This window comes from Anopheles funestus, chromosome 2RL, assembly GCF_943734845.2.
Source record: "Anopheles funestus chromosome 2RL, idAnoFuneDA-416_04, whole genome shotgun sequence".
Classification (NCBI taxonomy): domain Eukaryota; kingdom Metazoa; phylum Arthropoda; class Insecta; order Diptera; family Culicidae; genus Anopheles; species Anopheles funestus.
Window position 1 is genome coordinate 15501647 of NC_064598.1, and position 21848 is coordinate 15523494.

The window sequence follows — 21848 nt, forward strand, 5'->3', positions numbered from 1 at the left end:
GCCATCGAAAATGGTAATAAGCAATACTATGGATGTTTTGTGACTATTTTTATGATAACCATTTTGTGTGTGCGTGTGAGTGTGTGTTTGACAAAGAATTAATAGAATCTGTCACACACCAGGCTATCTGCTCCAATTTTTTTTTCCTTCTTCTTTTTTTTTTGTTGGACCAATTTAAAGATCCAGGCACATTGGCCTTTTGTGTTGCGTTGATTGATCGGAGCTTTCTTGCTCGTTTGCCGCGTCAATGGAATGTCCACGATTGGATTATTTTGCATCTCAACGTGTACGTATACGTCCGTTGTGTCCCAGTTTGTTGGATGGAAGGCGCACCAACCGTTTCCGTTGTTCGGCGATACACCGTCAGCATCAATAAAAGTGACTTGATTGATGCATTATTCCATGCTCCACCGTACCACCCCCGTTCCGGTTCTCCATGCTGGTCGTCTCCCGCCACTTCTAGCGCCTTCGTGATAACTGAATTTAAATGTCCAATTACGTTCACTGACTTTGGCTTTCGAATACAGCGCTTGCGTGGGGAAGGGAAGTTTATTGGAGCGGGAGAACACACGAACCTTGATTTAAATTGATTAACACACACCGTGGCGCAGAATTCGCGAGACAGAAATGGGTGGATTGCACCCTCCAGAGCGAACTTCCACCCCTTCATGTTTCGCGTAAAATGATCGGATGATAAAAATGGGAAGAGGTCGAAGGAAACGATCCTTGATGTACAGCTTGGAGACACAATTCTCCCGCAATAGGTACCGGCAATACAAGAAGGGAGGAAAACATGAGAACATTAATTTTGATTATCTTTTCTGCGTTGGTTCGTATGTATTGGGGGGTTTTTTTTTGCTACTCCCGTCCATTCGTTCTCGTTGATCTTATTTTGCACTTCTTACCGTGTGTTCATTTCAGAGTTGTCAGTTCCTTCGCGCTAGCGCCGTGCGCGCGTTACATCTACGCAGCGGGAACTGACACCCGAACCGAATCGTAGTACTGTTGGTGTGAACCATGGGGCTTTAGTTTAGGACTGATTCTTTTCCATCAATGCTACCTCGTTATGATGTTGCTTCCACTTTGCTTACTGCCCTGGTGTCTTCAAACGACTTGTCGCGACACTTTTGCTTTGCCCCCCCTTTTCCGTTCACAAAAGGCACAACACACCCAAACGCCAACAACCCGGGTTGGGGGTAACTCTCACGCTCTAAGGGGTGACCCGCGACTACCGTTTGTCTCAATTGTTACCGACGCGCTTGTCAGCTTGTTACACTGACGGATTTCCTTCGTGCGCCCGAAGGACAGATCGGCCACATAACAGTCGCCAGCGCAATTTGGGTTATGATTTTATTTATCCCTGCCGGGTATGATTTATTGCTTGCTATTCTGTTTGGACAATAACAACTGTGAGCCGCCCGTGTTAGATAGTACGCGATGTGTTTTTTTTCGGGAGTGTCCCGAATGAATGGAAATAGAGAAAGAACAGCACGCCCCAGCAATTCAGTGTGTGGGTTTATCTAAATTCGTTCAAATAAGACTTTAAAAGATTTTATAAAAGTTTTGCAGAGGTTTCAACTGAAAGTGGGAAACTCATTACTGGAATGTTTTCCATTTGAACTAGAATGTATTGAGGTAGATCTAGATCCCATTCCATTTCAAGTTCAAATGTATCAAGGTAGAATTCTAAAATTCTTCTCAATTTCTGGAAGTTTTAGTAGAACTTTACAAGGAATAAATTTCTAAGAATTCTAAGAATAGCTAGACGAAATCTTGGAAAGAATCAAGAAATAGCACCAATTCTGTCATTGGAACTCGTAAACCAAGTAAAGTGAACTAGAATGTGTTTAGGTAGATCTAGAATCCATTCCATTTCAAGTTCAAATGTATCAAGGTAGAATTCTGAAATTCTTCTCAATTTCTGGAAGTTTAAGTAGAACTTTACAAGGAATAAATTTTCAAGAATTCTAAGAATAGCTAGACGAAATCTTGGAAACAATTTTCTCAGTTTCTGGAAGTTGTAGTAGAACTTTACATGGAATCAGTTTCCAAGAATTCTAAGAATAGCTAGACGAAATCTTGGAAAGAATCAAAAAATGGATCCAACTCTGTCATGTGAACTCGTAAACCAAGTTAAGTGAATTAGAATGTGTTTAGGTAGATCTAGATTCCATTCCATTTCAAGTTCAAATGTATCAAGGTAGAATTCTGAAATTCTTCTCAATTTCTGGAAGTTTAAGTAGAACTTTACAAGGAATAAATTTCCAGGAATTCTAAGAATAGCTAGACGAAATCTTGGAAAGATTCAAGAAATAGCCCCAATTCTGTCATTCGAACTCGTAAACCAAGTTAAGTGAATTAGAATGTGTTTAGGTAGATCTGGAATCCATTCCATTTCGAATTCAAATGCATCAAGGTAGAATTCTGGAATTCTTCTCAATTTCTGGAAGTTGAAGTAGAACTTTACAAGGAATAATTTTCCAAGAATTCTAAGGATAGCTAGACGAAATCTTGGAAAGAATCTTCTCAATTTCTGGAAAGAGAAGTAGAACTTTACATGGAATCAGTTTCCAAGAATTCTAAGAATAGCTAGACGAAATATTCGAAAGAATCAAGAAATGGATCCAACTCTATCATTTGAACTCGTGAACCAAGTTAAGTGATTGCAATTAGTCATTATGCAAAAAGTAGACATAAACAACGACCGTTTACGTTGCAAACTCACTGTGAGCGCGAAAGGATGTGGTCACTTATATTAAAAAGTCACCGAAATCGTTCATTGAGGACATCTCAATTTTGCCATCCGCATTGCTAAAGCACCCCACAACACCGTGAAATACAAAACCATGCTAAATGCTTGTCAGAGAGTGCAAACTTTTATTGGAACCAACTTAAAATTTGCCCTGCCAAGCGTTTTCTGCTTGATTGGATTCATTCCGCGTTCCCAAGTGCCTTCCGGGAGAAATGCTCTAAACGCTCTGGATGTTCCCGGATGGCTACACGTGTCCGTCTGCTAGGTAGTCCAAGTCAGGTGTTTTAGAGGCCACGTCTGTTCAGAGCACCACGGATTAATGCTGCGCTTTGAGCAGCAGTGGCCGCATCTTTGTACTGCAGCGAAGCTCTACCGGCGAATCCGCGGACGTCCGTCAAAATCAAAGTTCTGCCGTTCTGCGTCACTGTCGCTGCGCTCGCAAGCAGAATCGTGGCCAGGACGGAGAGTAGTACGAAGATTGCTTTCATCTTGGAATGAGGAAGTTCACGGCTAGAAGTTCGGCTGGAATGTGTTCCTTAGTTCGTGAGTGCACAGATCACTACTTGATCCATCCGGACGGGTACGTTCCGAATTTATACCCACTTCTGGAAAGCCCAACCATGTATAATGGCCATTCATGCGGGATGTTCTACAACGTCAGTGACGCACAAATATTTGTGTGCACGGTATGAAGGACATTGACGTAAAATCGCTCACAACAGGTAGCATTGTATGAAAACTGCAACACCCGATGAAATGGAAATTGGAAATGGTGAAAAGACAATGAGCGATTGTAGACGAAACTGTCCAAAGCTGTTTTAATGCTAGAATTGTAATATACAATACGCATTTGATTGTGAAGAACGATAATAGACGTGCGAAATAGCGTTTAAAGGGAAATAATTTTCAAGAATCTTTTTAGAGCTCGTTGAACAAATACTGTAATAAGTATTGCATGAGCCATGTGATTTTTAATGTTTTATTTTTTTTTTCAAATTTAATAATATTACATCATATAAAATAAAATAATATCAGCTTTAAATGTTACTCTGCCTCATAATACAATATTGCAGAATAATTCTTCAAGATATTTCAAGATGTTTTTGAAAGAGCGCTTCAAATTCGATTCCAAGTGTAGTATGCGTCATTCCTTGGCTGACCTTGAAAATTTGATATTTCCAGAGATGAATCTTTACCTGAAAATGGCATTGAATAACAATTTCAAACAATTCAAATAATTTCAATCAGTATGACCGGTTCAATCAGTAGTCCTGAACGGTTCAATCTAAAAAAAACCTGCTTTCAAACATAATCTATCAAGGTCTGTATACGCGCACGGCGACAACCTGTGCCAGCTCCAGATACAACACAACCAAGGACCAAAGACTTCCAGAATCACCTCCATGGTGCTTTCGTGAGTTTCGTGCTGGAAATTCACATAATCTGCAGCAACCATCCATTGACCAATAAATAAAAAGGTGACGACGACTCGCCTGCAACTACCACTGCACTGGAGGTGCACAATCTTCACCCAATAAAGTTCGCCGTTGGCCGTGCGTTGATTGATATTTTAATTAAATTAGTCCAGTTGGCGCAAAACCAAGAGCGACCGGTAAGCAACCACCACCACCACCCGTGCCACTTCACGGTGTTTCGGTTATGATATTTTTTCTCAGGAGAATTAACAAGGAGTGCAGGAAGGACGCATGGAAGGTGATCAATTTTATCAATCTCTTACGCTTCCGGCACAATCGCTAGCACAAACATGACCCTCCGCCGTTCGGTCCGGACTAGAACATATCCACATCCGCAGTGGAACGATGCAGGTGTGAGACATTTTTCTGTTTCGTTTGTATCGATTTTTCCAGGGTAAACAAGAGGGTCGTCCCTTAGCGATGAAGACATCATACACATCCTTCGGTTGACTTCCTTCGCGTCGATTGCAACATGCGCTTGAAGGATTTTGTCTTCCGTTTCTGTTCCGTTCGAGCGGGGGCTTTGTGTGTGATTTATAGAAATATTTTCTTTGCTATTTGTACAAACTAATGCAAAAGATAAATATCATTGCAATCTTTTATTTTCTTGCTTTTTTCCACAGCAGTCTGGCAAATATTTTATCTCCAGAAATTCTTTACTTAACCTCACACTTTTTGGTCGTCAAAGTTGCGAATCTTCAATTATCTAATAGAATTGGATGTGTAAGGGTATAGAATTCTTCTACGTACACAAGCCACCGAACAGACCTTCGAATGATACAAAAGACTGCAATGTAATACAACTTACAACTGCAGTACTTCAGCAGTAGAGCACTCGTTAGCCGCAAGATTTATATCATCAACCATATGCTTTTAATTCTCTTTCCCTTCGTTGATAGTCAAGGTTATTATCAAGAATTTCTAAAGGTTAAAGAAAGCGCATCCATTCTCCAAGTCGTTCCATTGCATTAATTTCTTCGCTTTCCATATGTTTTCTTTTTTTTAATCATCTAATCTGATCCATAACAGATAGACATCGTCTCTTTTGAGGCTTCTGGGCATTTGGACACTGGAATTTAAAACGAGGATAGCAACAATGTTATGCTCTGGTCCTGCAGTTTAGATCTTATCTCGTTTGTATGGACAAGAGGTGACAGTTTAAAGCTCACAAAATATCCAATGAATTCATACAATTTGAAGCTTACCGAGCGGAGAGTTTTCAATTTTCTACCATCCTGAATTATCCTTCGGATGGAACCAAGGTTATGAATAGAAGGCTAGACATATGCCGTTTGCTTAGATTTCAATACAGATTCTATCGGGCGAAGCACTCTGTTTCCTACTTTATGACTTTTCGTATCGATGGAGTGAAAAATACTCGGAAAGGATACGAGGAATACCTTTTTCTTCCGTTACCAAATAGGACTTTGAAATGGGACGCTTCGATAGGACGCTATATACCAGTGGAATTCGAAGGGTTCGAGTATATTCCCTCAAAAGAAACATCATTAGGAACTCGATCGATTATGAATGTTATACATTCAAGTATGGGCCCGATTTAAACATTCACCCGAGCGAGTTCATTACACCGTCTGGGGCTGCAGAAGAGCCTTCATTAACAAAAGAGGTGGTACATGGTATGCAGTCCTCTCAAATGCACTTCCGTTTGCAATTACATAAATATTTCACACAAGCTAGATGCATTTACCACGTGCTTTGGGTCATATTACGGAATTTGAATAATTCATGGATAGCTTATGCAGATGCATATTTATGCTCGATAGGCAAAACCACACTGGCCGCTCTCTATAAAATGTCTGTGGATGGAAAAAAAGCCCTCAAGCCCACATTGCGTTGTTGTTTGCTGTAGGGAAAATATTTATTCCAACTCCAGAGATAGGGGAAATGCCCTCTGATGAATGATAAATTAACTGGAAAACCAATTTAGTTTTTCGTATCTCGCAGGTGTACCACAAACCCAGCACGATCCGACACTGGAAATACAATGCTTCTCGTGTTGGTGGGAAATTCTTTAAGGCAAAAGAACACTAGTGTAGCCAATATTCCCGCAGCCCGTGTTGTATTATAAACGAACGAGTCAACCAGTGGGAAATCAGACGAATCGATAAATCTTTCCCGTACGCTTTTTTTGCACGTTCCTTTACCGTGGAGTCTGTTGCCTTTTGGTCAAGGCCCGTAACACGTTTCGCTGTGAATGTTGGCTGTGCACGATCCGTACAAACATCGTACGGAAGCCAATCGTTTGGTTTGCGTCTTCGAATCCGTCAACAGGGAGATGCTCTCGCTTTCCTGTGTACCGTATGTGGCCTTGCTGTATGCATGATGCAACGTGACCAACATTCACTCTCAAGGGGATGTGACGCCTACCGCAACTATAAACCCTTCGGGCACAGGTTTCCGCATTACCCAACACACACGGTCTGTCCCAACAACAATCCATCCTGACGTGCCATCCCTAAATCAAAACATTATAAACGATCTCTCATCGCGTGGCAGACGGTTTCGATGCGTTTTTTTCCCCCTTGTAGCAATAGTGGTGGAATAAAATAAAAGGGAGAATGTACACAGTGAGGGAAGAAACGGCAAAACAAATGCACGTACCGTGGACAGATTTATGGGTACCGTCCTAGGCTAATAACGTTCATGTACGGGGGGATTAATAATAAAACGATCCGTTCACGAAAGCATGAATCAATCGAGACGCGTCCCAAAAAGGGTAAGGGTGACTGGGGTTGAGGTAGAGGAAGGGTGAAGCAACACAAATTGAGAATCAAAACAAAACATGATTGTGTGTGGGTTGTGAAAGAAGGGTGGAAAGCAAAAAAGTTAACCGACGCGTGGAGATGCCGGGGATTGAACCCGGGACTTCTCACATGCGAAGCGAGCGCTCTACCACTGAGCTACATCCCCGTGTCGAGGGCCGGGTGCTCAAAGCCACTTTTCATTGCAGCTGCGATACCACACAGCGGAAGCAAACAATTGGTATGCTCATTAACATATGTTTATATGCGAATAGCATAAAAAGAAGCCTGTAAGACTATTAAAAAGTGGCAATAAAGAAAAACCCCTTCGTCATGTGAGGAGACTGGTGTGGCAAAAAACATACTCGACGAGGATGGGATTCGAACCCACGCGTGCAGAGCACATTGGATTAGCAGTCCAACGCCTTAACCACTCGGCCACCTCGTCACTGTAGAAGCCGCTCGTTACGATAGAACGAGAGCTACCGGGCTCTGGGATAACACAGCTACGCTTCAACTGCAACACTGATCTGCCTTCTATTCCTGCTTCTCTCATCCACGCCAATTGGGACGGGAACTTTCATGCTGTCGGGTGTCTGAGCCTCTGAGCTCTCGATTTATTCGGGCGGGACGAATCAAAATTAGCTTTGATGTTGTTGCGCTCTCTTAGTCCCTTCACTTCTGCATCGGAATCACGAAATCATTCATCCCTATCCAATATCCTGCGAGAATGTTCTTCACGGAATGGGGATTTTTTTTTGCTGTTCGAACTCACTGCAGCAGCAGGAGACAAGCGAACTCGATTAAAGCATAATGCTATAATAATATTATCATCTCATTCTGAACGAAAACATCAAAAGATGTTGCATCCATCTTACGTTCGTACTTCGCTTCAGACGCTTTCATTATATACGTACCAAACCCGGAAGAAAGGATTCCTTTCATTCATTCATTAACAACATGTTCGGACAGTTTGAAATTTTAGAATAGAATTAAAGTGTTTTTTTTTCATTTTATTTTCTTTCCAGAATCAGACCTTCAGATCTTCCACTTTAGAGTTGGAATTCTCAGAATATTAAACGGCGACAATAATTGGTACGAGATGCTAGGGTCGTGATTTGCTGCTATCCTTTCGTTTAAATATGAAGGCATTTTATTAAATTTTCTGTTATTTCTTTTTCATGCCATCATACATTCAGTAAATGCCATATTAAGTGTATCACTCACAGTATGCTTTCCGTGCGCTACTCGAAGATAAACTGATTCAAACGAAGCGTAAAGTTCATCATGATATTAGCTACGAAATTCGTCTGCTTCAAACCCATCTTCCCATCCAACATCAATGAAGCCCTACGACATCAAAGGAAAATGGTTTTCCCCATTGGAAGCGAACGAGATTACAGTGACGTGTGGCTTCCCGGTACTGCACAGCATAGCTAAATTGTGTTTGCTTAATAGTTCACTGGCACTTCCGCACGGGATGGTGCATCCATTTCCGATAGGAACTTCGATAAACATGCTAGTCAAACAGACTAAATAAATGTTAATAATAACCTGACGTTCAAGACACATCCATTCGAATCATTCGCAGCGTACGGGTTATGGGTGACTTTAAACATTAAACTTTCACTTGAAACAATTTGCTTTTTAATAGTAGCTTCATACAAATTTCCGTATCTACTCGTGTACGATGACATTTAAATTATTGCGTCCCGTGATAGATTCCCAAAAAAAATCTGAAACCATTCATTTTGTGGAATTCAAAACTTTTTCGCAATTTCCATCACGCCAAAACTATCACAAACCGTTTTACGATCGGGTATGGTTTTGTGTGCATAAGGTAGCTTATTGTCAGTTTCTTTCTAAAACATACGAACCATATAAGAAGATAGAACTCTGCATATACATTATAATCCACTGGAGTGGAATTTACGCGAAGACGCGATTTTACTTAAGTTCGTGGAAATGAAACGCGGACGCGACTGTTCTCGTTCGTTGTAAGATTGTAAGTGCTTTATTCGTAATTTCTTCCGCCTTATATACTAACTTATGGATTCTGAGTCTTAAAGGTAAAAGTGAGATGAAGGGATTAAAACGAGATGAAATCATTTCCATACGATAGCATTTGAGTTTGATCCCATAGCATTCGTAATGCTTCCTCTGTGTTTTATATTGATTGTTATGATGAGCATGATCAATTTACGCTTAAGGTCCGAAATTCATACGTTTATCCCAACACACTTCCGAGCTTGTTTACGCTTATGCGTAGCGCGCCATGACCCAATTTACTGGATGTTTTAAGATGCGATTTCGCATTCATGTCAACAGCACCCATAATGCATTATCAGTATTTATTTTGATTCTCAATTTGCGATATCCGGTGCCCGAACATGATCGCCTGAACGTACGACCTAACGCTTAAGATCAGAACGCGTGCTGATCGTTTATGTTTTCGCGCGTCGCGCTGTGACCGAATTATGTTTCGATTCTCGTTTAACGCTTAAGGGTCTGAACGCGTTCTGGTTTATCTTTGTTTATACGTATCGCGTAGTGACCTACTTTACCGTTTAATAGTTTTGAAAATGTGTTCAAAAAACGTGAATCAGAACGATTGATCGTTGCGTTCACAACATTCCGGCCCTCGTAAAACTTTAAGTTTTACCAAAATACGCAACGTCTTAGCTATGAAGAAAATGAGAATGAAAGGTGTAATCTAACTTTTCGTTATTTACCTAATAAAATGCGTGCAATCATTGACGTTCGCAATTGTTGTTACGCGAAGAGCACTGCGGTTGAGGATGTGAAGCTGTAGGAGTCGTCATCTCGTTGTTTGCTGGAGGCGCGACGGTTTTAAGCGATGGAAGCAGAAACCTCGGTTTTCCGTGGCACGGAATTACCTCAATCGTGTGCGGTTCTTCATTTAGTTGTTCTTCTAGCGGAGTGTTGACGTAGTCTTGCGTGCTTGCTTTGTTGGCTGCTTGCTGTCTATGGCCGCGATGAGATAGCAGATTGGTCAGGGAGTCCCAAAAGGATGCTAACAATTGCCATCCTACTCCGTAGATTTCGAATAGAATTCTGCCATGTATTATTGTATCTATTATGAACTTAATAGTTCTTCCACATACATAGATACCGATAGCTGTTGACGTAATGTTTCCGAGCCAAGTTGACCAAGAGACTAGTTTAGACCAGTATTTTTTGAAAGCGTTGTGAATTACCTTTTCTGACACGAGTCCATCGAAGGTAAATCCTTGCAGATTCGGATGTTCACCGTTGATCATCTTATGTAGTACTGATGTCGCTATTCTTTTATCTCCTTGTTCATACACCATATTTTTCATTTTTTGTAGGCTTTCGGCGTCGTAGACACCGCTCTCCATTAGATTCGGCAATGGTGTGTATGTCCAGCTCGTTACGATATCGGTTGTTAGTTGCTGTGGTGCTGTTGTTTCACGCAAGCGTTGGTCGGTCGTATACCATCTTCCACCGATGGTAAATTTCGCAGGCAAGAGCGGAGTGCAATCCATTTGCGTGCCTCTTAGTTGTAACATTCTGGTTACTGGAGCTATGAACATTGACCGGTTATTGTATTTTACCGGAATCTCCTGATAACAGTCTTCTTTGCTTTCGTATGTAACGTAGACTGGCTTACATTCAAGGATGTATAATACTTCTGCTGCTACGACGGCCGTATATCCGGGACGTTTCACCAGGTTTGTGACGAATTCACTAGGATTTAGTCGAGCCAGAGTCAGCTTGGTTTCCAGAAGTGCCTTATCGATTTTGCACATCTCGGTCATTACTGTGAAGTATACGTCGTTTAGCTTTTGGCCGAGATAGTTTTCTACCAGAGTGATTTTTGAATTGAAGTACGTGAATAAGTCGAGGTTTCTTCCGTCGACCGCTTTTCGTTGGAATGGCGATTGATAACCACTTAGCTCGAGGATGAATATCTTAGGATGGTCAGTGACGTAGCTATTGAAGCCGCATATCTGTGTAGCGTCTCGAGCTCTTATCGAAAACATATGCTCTTTCGAGATTAAGGTGTAAACTGTATTCGCTGCATTTACCTTTGCATTATCGATGGTTTTGTTCACAGTACCTTCATAGACGATTTCGAAGTCGTTTCGCTCGCATTGCCGCCGCAGGTCCACTTCCCAGGTGAGGTAGCCGTAATCTGGATCTAGACACCAACCCGTTGTATGCGCGCAAACAAGACCACTACGCAGCGTGATTTGATCGTTCTCGAGGTCTGCCGTAGCCACGTAGTCGTATAACCCGATTTCGTACTCGTAGTATACCAACGCGTTTTCCCACGTGTAGCTCGATGTCCGATACGTTCCTCCGCTGCAAGCTGTTCCCTGGATGCTGCCAACGATGAGTGCTTCCCCCCTTGTGGTGTGATTGCAACGCAATTCCCTAACCTTCGTATTGATTGATAAAGCAATTTCTCCTAACGTTTGAGCTAGTTTACACTCCTGTGGTGTAAATTCCTTAACGATATATTCATAGCTTCGTTCATAATCTGATATGTGTGAAAAGGCGCCACAATGTTTAATTGACCGTTTAATGATTACTTTACATTGATGAACGTGAACAATAGTTTTCGGGCTTCTTTGTAATACTTGAATACGTATTTCTTCAGTCGAAACGTTTTTGGATGGTGGAACGCAGGATGCTACGTCCATAAGGGAGTAGCTGGTGATATTTATATCGTTGTTAGCGCAGTCATACGCTATTAAACCCCTTGCTGATTCCCCAATCGCTTGTGCTGAAAGAAACAAAAGTATTAGTATGGCCATGGTAATGGTATTTAATTTAATGAATTTAGCTTGTAACGGCATCTCTTTTATTTGTACCGCCTCCGGCCCTCGTTTGAAAGCCGACACTTTTGTAGTGTTTGCTATTAATGTGTTTCTATACCAATTGCAGGGTTGGATTTTTTTCTTTTTTCCTTTTATACCTGCTCGGCCACGATCCTGATTGCAGGGCATTTTCGGTTTTTCAAATATCGCGCCTACAAATTCAGGGTTTTTGTCTTTTACGACATTATTTTCGTGTTTGTACACGTCGAGCACTGCTACCCCCGTGACTGGGCGACAGTAGATACCTTGGATGGTTTTGATTTTGACGGATCTTATTTGTCCGTCCTTGCCTGGTTGTACTTCTATTACTCGTCCTTTTAACCAAGTTCCTGGTTTCATTGAATTTGTGTCTGTAATTACAACGATATCATCGATTTTAATTGGTTCCGTTAATTTATTCCATTTCGGTCTTTGGGCGATTAGTGGTAGATATTGCTTTACCCATTTGTCCCAAAAAACCTTCCCATAGTGAAGCACTAGTCTGTAATGTTTACGTTCTAGACTATGTGTTGGGGTTTCAATCGGAATAGAGTAATTTCCAGCTCTACCGATAAGAATGTGGAATGGTGTCAATGGTTCATCATACTCTTCATTGAGAGGTATGTTGGTTAACGGACGAGAATTTAGAATAAATTCGGCTTGTATTAATGCGCTTCGTAGCACTTCGATGGTTGGAGCACGATGTTGCCTACAATGTATCATTTCTTTTAGATTTGATTTGATAATGCGTATCAACCTTTCCCATGAGCCTCCAAAATGTGGGGCTATTGGCGGATTAAAATGCCAGGCTATTTGTAACTTCATTGCTTCCCCTTGTTCCATACGTGTGTTAATTTGTTTAACCAAAGATCTTAGTTCGTTGTCTGCTCCCACAAAGTTTGTGCCGTTGTCGCTGTAAACATGTGTTACTGCCCCCCGTCTTCCTTGAAAATTAAGAAAGCACATGATGAAGGAATCGGTATCTAGTTTCTCAGCCAACTCAATATGGCTCGCTCTTGTGGTCATGCATGTGAATATTACACCCCATCGTTTCTCTAATGATCTTTTTACAGCTACTTCGAACGGTCCGAAGTAATCTATACCTGTATGAGTGAAAGGAAAAACGTAAGCTTCTGTTCTGCAGGTTGGTAAGGGAGCCATAATTGGCGCTAGTGGCCTTGCTTTAGCATTTTTACAATATTGGCACCTAGCCTTTACGTAACGAAATGCTGTATTCAAGCTGGGTATGAAGTATTTTTGTTGAATAGCTGATAAGACTATTTTATCCGATTGATGGTTATACACTTCATGGTACCATTGTATGATCAATCGCGTAATGTGATGATCTTTTGGCAATATGATCGGTATTCTTGCCGATATTGGAAGGTGTTCCGTGTATTCTAACCGGCTCTTGAAACGCATTACGCCATTTTCGTCTAAAAATGGCGTTAATTTTGAAAGTGGTCCAACTGTTGTCAGTTGTCCGTTTTTCTTGATATCCTTTATTTCGTCAGGATACATATCCCGTTGGGCCTTTCTATACAGGATATTTTCGGCACGTTGTCGATCTTTCATCGTGTATGCCTTATTAAATGAGGTTTTGTTTAACCCATAGTCGACTATCTTCATTATAGTGGAAATCCTAAATAATAGTTTCCACCAATTGGAAAATTTTTGTTCTTGAATATAGTCTTTTTCATCCGTGTGGATGTTAGCGAAATGCATTTCTTCGCTCGGTTCTTGAAGTTGTTTTATTGGTTTTACACCAAAATCTTCAACTGAAAAATAGTTAGACATCATTTTTTGGATATCTACCTGTTCTTGGATAACCATTGAAAAAGTCGTATTTTCATTATCCGAAATTCTTCCGTAAACGAGCCAACCTAATTTGGTTTTCATAGCAATGGGCTCTCCTTGTTTACCGTATCGATGCTTTAGCCCCATTAACAATTGATTATGTTTTATACCGATTACGATGGTCGGCTGTACATTCTCAAACTCATTAATCGGTAAATTTTTCAAATAAGAGTACTTAAGACACAATTCGTTATAGTTTAATGTTTGTATTGGCAACATTAAATTTTTGATTGTCCTAACGTCTTTTAGGATAAAAGTCTTTTTTGATGCACCTCTAATTCTCAAATTTACGCTCTGACTTCCTTCATGGTCGGCCTTCGTACCTTGAGCCCAAACCAGTTGAAGTGGAATATTTTCTCCCGTTAAAGAGAGTTTCCTGGCGATTTTTGCATCTAATAGGGTTAGAGATGAACCCGGATCTAAAAAGGCGTATGTTTTAACGGATTTATCTTTGTTCATTAGTGTTACTGGTAACACTTGATAGTGTGTCGAAGACGGCACTTGTACCTCGTGATGGTTATTAACGGCTTCTTGTTCAACTGCTGGAGTTGTTCCCGAAGGATGAAGCATTTTGTGATGTTTTGATGTACATCCATTAATACCACACCTTTGTGCGCTTCTACAAGCTTCTATGGCATGATTGTTTGATTTTAAACATCCTGCACAAAGACGTTTGTTTTTAACTATCTGTTGACGCTCTGTGACATTTTTGTTCACCAAAGCGTAACATTTGATAGTATCATGTGGCTTGTTGCATATTAAGCATTTTGCATTTGATTTACTAGTTTCCGGTTGGTCGGATCCTAGCTTTTTTGGCTTTGATTTAGCCTCGCCTTTTGACTCAAGGATATTAACGTGTCCCTTTTGAGTAAACGATTGTAACGTACTCATAACAGTTGCGGTTTTCGCATAAGGTTTAAGCCATTCGCATAATTCATCTAATGTTTGATCCCTTAAGCTGACTTTTTCCTTAGTTACATACTTGGCTCTATCGAGTTGTATGTTATAGGGAAGCTTTGACGTTAAATCAAGCACCAATCTATGATCACTGAGATAGGATGGTTCTTCCATGAGTTTAATTGTATGCACTAAATTTTCTAATGCATTTATTAGATCAACGACTATATTCTTTGAATCTTTTTTTAGTCGTTGTAATCCATTCAACAGTTCTAAATAAATTAGATCTGTTCCTCCAAATTTTTCTTCTAACCTTTTAATAATTTCGCCTACGTTTTTAGATTCCATCATAAGCTGTTGAACGTGCCTTAAGGCGTCTCCGTTCAAAGCTTGTCTTAAACGGTTTAGATTTTCTAAATCCGTAAATTTGCCTTCTTCGTTTGTTTTGTCAAACGTTTGTTTGAAGTTTGTCCATTCTTTTGGATCACCTCCAAACTTTGGCAATTGCATCAAGGATTGTCTTCGTAAGAAGGTTTCCATGTGCGATGGACCTTTTCTTTCATCCATCATGGATTTGAAAGCGTTGAAAAATTCTTCCATCTGTTGCTTTTGGTTATCTACCATTTTTCCTTGGTTGATAACCATTTCTTTCATAGTGGTGTCCAAACTGGACTCGTTCATGTTTTCCTTTGTTCGTTCCCCATCCTTTTTTGCATATGCCTCCATCGCAGATTCCATACGTTTCAACTCGTATTTAATCTTTTGGCACTTGGGGCATAACCAGCAGTCGGCTGGTGTTGGACTGCGAGTCAGTCTAACGCATTGCAAATGGAACCATCGGTCGCATTCGAAGCATTCCACCATTGTTTCTTCGGAGGTATCAATACCTTCACATAGGCGGCAGCTACCATTGCGGTTTTTAACAAAGTTGAAAGGCATTTTGGACGAATCTGCGATTTCCTTGCCGTATGATAAGAAAATTGGCTTACCTGAATAAGTTGACACTTTCCTCTTGTAAATCGGCAGGAGCTAGAACCGAACTGGAACTGGGATGGCTTCGCTGTGATGATGTTGCACGGTACTTCTCTGGGTTTCCCGCGTGTGTCGGAGCAATGTCTTTCACAATAGTTTTTAGAAACTTTCACAACACAACGTAAAGCACTAATGTTCCTATAATGGTTTAAGCTATATTTGTTGACACAGAATATAAGCAACGACGATTTTGAAACGATCGAAGGTCGAAATCGGAGAATTAAAATATTCGGAGGTTGACGTTACAACCTTTAAACTTGAACAAAACGCTTAAACCACGGTTTAATTTCACTAATTTTTAAGCGATTTAACTTTGAACTTTTAATCACTTTAAATTCAAACTTTAGTCGAATAAGTTCGACACTGGAGTTATGAGCACTTCTTTTGCTATAATTCCTCTCTGGAGCCACCATATAATCCACTGGAGTGGAATTTACGCGAAGACGCGATTTTACTTAAGTTCGTGGAAATGAAACGCGGACGCGACTGTTCTCGTTCGTTGTAAGATTGTAAGTGCTTTATTCGTAATTTCTTCCGCCTTATATACTAACTTATGGATTCTGAGTCTTAAAGGTAAAAGTGAGATGAAGGGATTAAAACGAGATGAAATCATTTCCATACGATAGCATTTGAGTTTGATCCCATAGCATTCGTAATGCTTCCTCTGTGTTTTATATTGATTGTTATGATGAGCATGATCAATTTACGCTTAAGGTCCGAAATTCATACGTTTATCCCAACACACTTCCGAGCTTGTTTACGCTTATGCGTAGCGCGCCATGACCCAATTTACTGGATGTTTTAAGATGCGATTTCGCATTCATGTCAACAGCACCCATAATGCATTATCAGTATTTATTTTGATTCTCAATTTGCGATATCCGGTGCCCGAACATGATCGCCTGAACGTACGACCTAACGCTTAAGATCAGAACGCGTGCTGATCGTTTATGTTTTCGCGCGTCGCGCTGTGACCGAATTATGTTTCGATTCTCGTTTAACGCTTAAGGGTCTGAACGCGTTCTGGTTTATCTTTGTTTATACGTATCGCGTAGTGACCTACTTTACCGTTTAATAGTTTTGAAAATGTGTTCAAAAAACGTGAATCAGAACGATTGATCGTTGCGTTCACAACATACATACAACATATCCCCCCTTCTTTCCAGTGCATCTTTTAGCTGACAGCGTAAGAAACTTTAACGCAAAAAACAGAGCGTAGCCACACTAAACCTTCCGGGCAGGATTTATCTGTGGAATGTGCGCGTTCTTTACCACTAAAACGAAGATGATGGCAAACGATAAGGAACGACTGCGTCTTTCGCCGAAAGCAAATCCAATAACGCGCGCTCACGTAAACTTTTACTTGCGACTTGTTATGGCACGGGTTTTTGAGGCTGCTCTCAGGAGTCGAGAATGTAGCGTCTTACGTCTGCTTATATGGTTCTTTGCCCGGGAACCGGTGTTAACCGGCACACAAAACGCCCGCCCTGGTTTTCGGTGTTAAGTGATGACGTTGCGCTATTTTGCAATATTCCTAGCACGAACTGGTTACGGTACGAATAATGTTTCTTGCGTACCCAAAATTCCAATTGATTTCTTTACCCGCCCGGTGCCCTGGAGATGGTTAGGGCAAGAGTTGCGTCACATACACCTTGCGAAAGATGAAACTTATTATGGTTGGAATTTTAATACTGGAACAATTTTGTGTCGACGTAAAATGTATGTAAAACTGGATATAAAGAGTTACTGATATTCGTTCAAAATCGTTCAGATCTGCAGTACGTCTAAAGTTGTCTAAATCAGGAAGTTTGTTGGAGAACATAATAAATCATAATTTTCATCATTTACTTTTCTGTTAGTTACAATTTATCAACAGTCTACACAGATGAAGCTCGTTTCAATTCTCTCGCTATGTACCACAGATATCGATTCCAGTAACCAAGTGCCTTGAACCCCTTATGACTACAGCAACGATCTCGGGTGAAACCGGAATTTTGGGCAACTTACAGAAATAATACGATATGAATTTCTGCAAACAACTTTGCCAACGGTAAAGGCCAATAGCATACACAACTGAGCGAGAATAGAGCAAAAAAAAGAAAGCCAGAACGCAGAATTGTTGTCCCAAAAGGGATTTCTACCCGGCGGCAGTTCGCTGCGGCAGTTTTTACCTTTGTGCAATATGTTGGCCACCGTTAAGCCACCGGAAAGGAGACAGTGGGAAGCTGGAACCAGAGAACCCTTCGGCAAACATGTGTTTCGGTAATAAAGTGTCGTTACGTAATTGCAAAACACGTTCGGTCGTAAAAGTAAAGGAAAGCGACAAAATAGAGCATACAGACATACACACACGTGCGCCCTGCGGCCACCGTGTGGAATGCTTCCACTTACACTTGTGCAAAAAGGGCCACATCGTCCGGCACACGGCAATAAAGGGGGAGATCGCGCGAATAATAAAATGGCACTCGGATATGCACGAGACTTGCGAGAAAGCAGTAGCGACAGTAGGGACAGATGAACGTTATAATGGTAACTTTCGTCTTCCGTTGCTGTAAAATGTATAGCCCCCCGTATGTACTTGCCAAAAAAGGAAGGCATCCGGGCTAAACTGCACACCGGCAACATCGGTGATGCTGATGGCATGTTGTTGGAACTCTGCTCGGCTTGTTCGGACGATGTGCCATCGGGTCCCTGTGTCAGTCTCGCTGTTTGGGAAGCACAAATTTCGGTACCAAGCGCACTAATACCTGCCATGCCTTCCGATTGTCTGGACGGTTTTTGGTGGAAGCAGAACAGCATTTTTCGTTTTAATTATTCTACACCACCGAAGGTATTCCTTTCGACCGCATCTTTCTAAGTCGTAGTCGGAGTTTAGGAATGTTGGGTGAGGGTTTGTTTGTTCTTTTTTCTTTTGCTACTCGCAACCACAGGTTCACTTCTTCAGTGTGATGGAATTTCGTTCAAGAGCATCGCATAATAATTGGAATTGAGTTTAATGAAAATGCCCTCAACCCCCCCGGGTGTTGGGATATTTTGTTGGGCAGGAAGCAGCAACTTTGCACAAAATAACTTCCAGCATCCAGATGCCCTGGGGTGAATGAAGGACAATGGCGATACGAACGTACAATTGTTTCGATAGTTGTGCATTGTTGAGAATAATGGAAAGGTTTAATTTGTCTTTTTGCTTTGGAAATAGTTCTATTGCAAACTACTCCATGTAAGATTTACTAACAATACCTTGTTCTATTCGTGAACAATCATTCTCGACTTTAACAAACAGTTTGAATACGAATATCACCTTTTCTTTTGTCTATCTATTCTTTCTTAATGTCTCAAGTCCTAGCAACAAACCACGGGTTCGAAATGTTGAAAGATCCGATTGGCTTCTCCATGGGAGTTCTAGTGACATGAACAGGAGTCCAAGTTACTGACGCATTCTTCATGATTGGACGTACAAGACAACAATACACGTTACTGGATCTTCATATAAATTCTAGAGGAGATCTCTTAACTTCCTTTATTCAACTTGCTCTATCTGAGGTTTTATGAATAATTGTCATTGTTTGTCGCATCAAGAATAGCTAAGACATTCATAGATGTCGGTGATCTTCGTAATTCCAAGCGTAAATTACGTTCGTAAGGAACAGCATGGCATGGAACTCACAAGACATTTAAAGTTACTCAAACCTTGAACCAAGAATAGAATTCGAGAAATGATTTTGAAACGTTAAACACAAAGTAGCGGGAAAATGGAAATAATTTGGAAACTCAGGAAATTCAATTTCATTTATAAGATACGATTTTACAAAATGAAATTTTAGGCCAATTGTTTAAATTTATACAATCTTGTCATGTCCATCAAGTCACTGATCAGGATACTGTGTTCCTTTCATTGTTAACATCTCCAGGATTGATTGTAGGATTTTTGGGACGATATTAAAATGTTCCATTTACGCTTCGCCTGCTGTGTGGAATAATTTTCAAAAGACGCCCTAATTCCACTTATCAATCCACCGAATCCAATCTAAGCATTTGTCCCTTGATTAGGTTAATCAATCAATTTACAACCCGTACGCAAAGATCTTCCCCAATAATTTAACCATCTGCTTTGATTCTACCGTCCGTTTCTTTTTTCTTCTTGTGCTCCATTCCAATGCGGGAATGAGTCAAAAATTATCGCTCTTTGTCCAGTTTTTTTCCACAAAAAGATTCCAATTCTGTGCTCTTCTTTCTTAATAGCTTTTTTTCACCGAAAATACCAAACAACAAAGGATGAAAAATTTTAAACAAGAGGCATCAATTTTGAAAATGAGCACATAATTGTACAATTTTCCCTTCTTAAATAATCATCGTTCTGGTAGAAACGGCACAAACGATTCCACCTAGAAAACAGCAATCAGCTGACATACAACGGGGTGACATCGGACATGGTGCTGCTGATGCTGCTGTTAGTCCTATGACCAGCAAGAAGGCAAGTTTGCTCCTCGTTACCGACCAATTCATCCGTGTCATTTATCATTTTGCTCACGTTTTCCGGCCACAAGTAAAGATTCGAAAGGAATATTCTCTGATTACAGCGGGGCGGTTTTTGCAGGAAGCAGCAAAGAGGACCGGAGGACACACGAATCACTATTGGAAGACTCTCTCTCTCGCTCTCGATCCTTTCCATTTTAAAGACACCCTTATGCTATCGTCCATGAATGTTGTTCGGGTTGGGGTTTTATAAAAAGGGAAAGGCACAACGTGGTAGATAAATCCAAATCCTCTCAACCACCGGTAGAAAGGCACCGGCCACAGTTTCTACGAGAAGGCCGAACAGTGGCATGAATGGTGAAAAACAAGAGAAAGATTATTTATGACAGTTTTCAGCGTTTCAAATTAAATTATGAAACATTGGATGTCCCCATAAATTCATTTCATCCTTCCGTTTATTCGGTCCCGGTGTTTCCCTTCGGTTTCGTTTCGTTTCACCCGGTACCGGAAGTTACCCCCTCGAAGCGGGCTTGAAAATGGAAAACCCAGGATGATGATGCTACTGCTACTGGGAGCTTCCTGCTGACTACATACTACCATTGCTGACCGGAATGGAACCGAGCGCCAGATTCCTTGTTCCCCTTTTTTGCTCGAGCTGCTGCACGTCACAGGCATTAAATTTATAATTTCATTTCAAATCCTTGAGGCCACTTCCGGGACGCAAAAAAGGCGTTCCATTGGTCGCACTGGATTTGCCACTGTCAAAAGAAGTGGTTGCCTAGAGCGAACTCTCGTTGAAGTTGCACGTGACGGTTGTGTGTGGTTGCTACCCTTCGGTTGCTCCATGGCGCCCCCTTGTATCGACACACGACAAATGACCACTTAATTAAAGGTCAATGTTTCTTCAGTTACCGAGGCCATCGCCGAAAACATTTCCCGTCACGTGTTCATCTTCAACTGTACCATGTGATGGCCTTGCGCTCGGAACACCCTCCCCCAACGGGGTCACCCTCTAATCAGGGACAGCTTCTTCACAGCGATAATCCAATATATCTCTTCTGCCCGAGTGTGGTTGTGTGCGAATGTGCGAAATGTAGATGATGATTGTAGTTTCCCAAATTTGGACGACTTGCTGGCATGGTGGCAAAGAAAGGAAGGGTGATGGTAACACGCCTTAGCAAACAAAAACTTTGTTGCCGCACGACCAACAGGGACGACTCGTTCAATCAAACACAAGCGTAGGATTTTCCTTGCGTACAGCATTACAACCCTCTGCGTTAGAATCCCGCGCTTAAGGGTGCCATAAATTCAATGCGTAGGGAGTGTCCCGAAGCGTTCCAGAGCCAAAAACCCTTCGGAAACCCCAGGCACACGAAATTGCCAGATCGGAAGGATAAATATTTATCAAAACTGTCGACGTTCAGATGATAATAGCCGTGATAATGCCTCTTAAGTGTGCCTCATACTACTGCTCCCACGAAGCAACCCTTAGTTGCGTTATTCTCCTCCAACAGCAGAGAAGATGAAGAAGCAGAAATTCCTTCAGTAAAGCAAACAAGTGATGCGGAACGGTAAAGGAAAAGAAATGATGACAGTTTCTTCTTCGCAATTGGACGTCATTTCAGGCACGTCCGTATGGCTCGGCATTATTCGATGACGATTTATCTTGACTCCCGTGCGAACGTTTAAAGTGCGTCTTATGGTGGCTTCTACAATATTTTCCCCTCCCGCAGGGCAAACCGTTACAACCTCTTTG

The 21848-nt window shown here is 41.3% G+C and overlaps 1 protein-coding gene and 2 non-coding genes across 8 annotated transcripts in view; 1 reads left to right on the forward strand and 2 right to left on the reverse strand.

The window, feature by feature from the left end:
• LOC125765166 (mpv17-like protein) overlaps positions 1 to 21848 on the forward strand; it is a 137145-nt gene that overhangs the window by 98514 nt on the left and 16783 nt on the right. For 3 of the 6 annotated variants that reach the window (XM_049430073.1, XM_049430075.1, XM_049430076.1), the window contains one exon: positions 8018 to 8084. The exons of the other annotated variants lie outside the window; for them this stretch is intronic. The gene's annotated coding sequence lies outside the window, so the exon portion shown is untranslated. The remainder of the gene's footprint in view (positions 1 to 8017; positions 8085 to 21848) is intronic. 6 annotated transcript variants of the gene reach the window in all.
• Trnaa-cgc (transfer RNA alanine (anticodon CGC)) lies at positions 7087 to 7158 on the reverse strand. Its single transcript has one exon. It is a non-coding gene; the product is annotated as a tRNA-Ala (tRNA).
• Trnas-gcu (transfer RNA serine (anticodon GCU)) lies at positions 7356 to 7437 on the reverse strand. Its single transcript has one exon. It is a non-coding gene; the product is annotated as a tRNA-Ser (tRNA).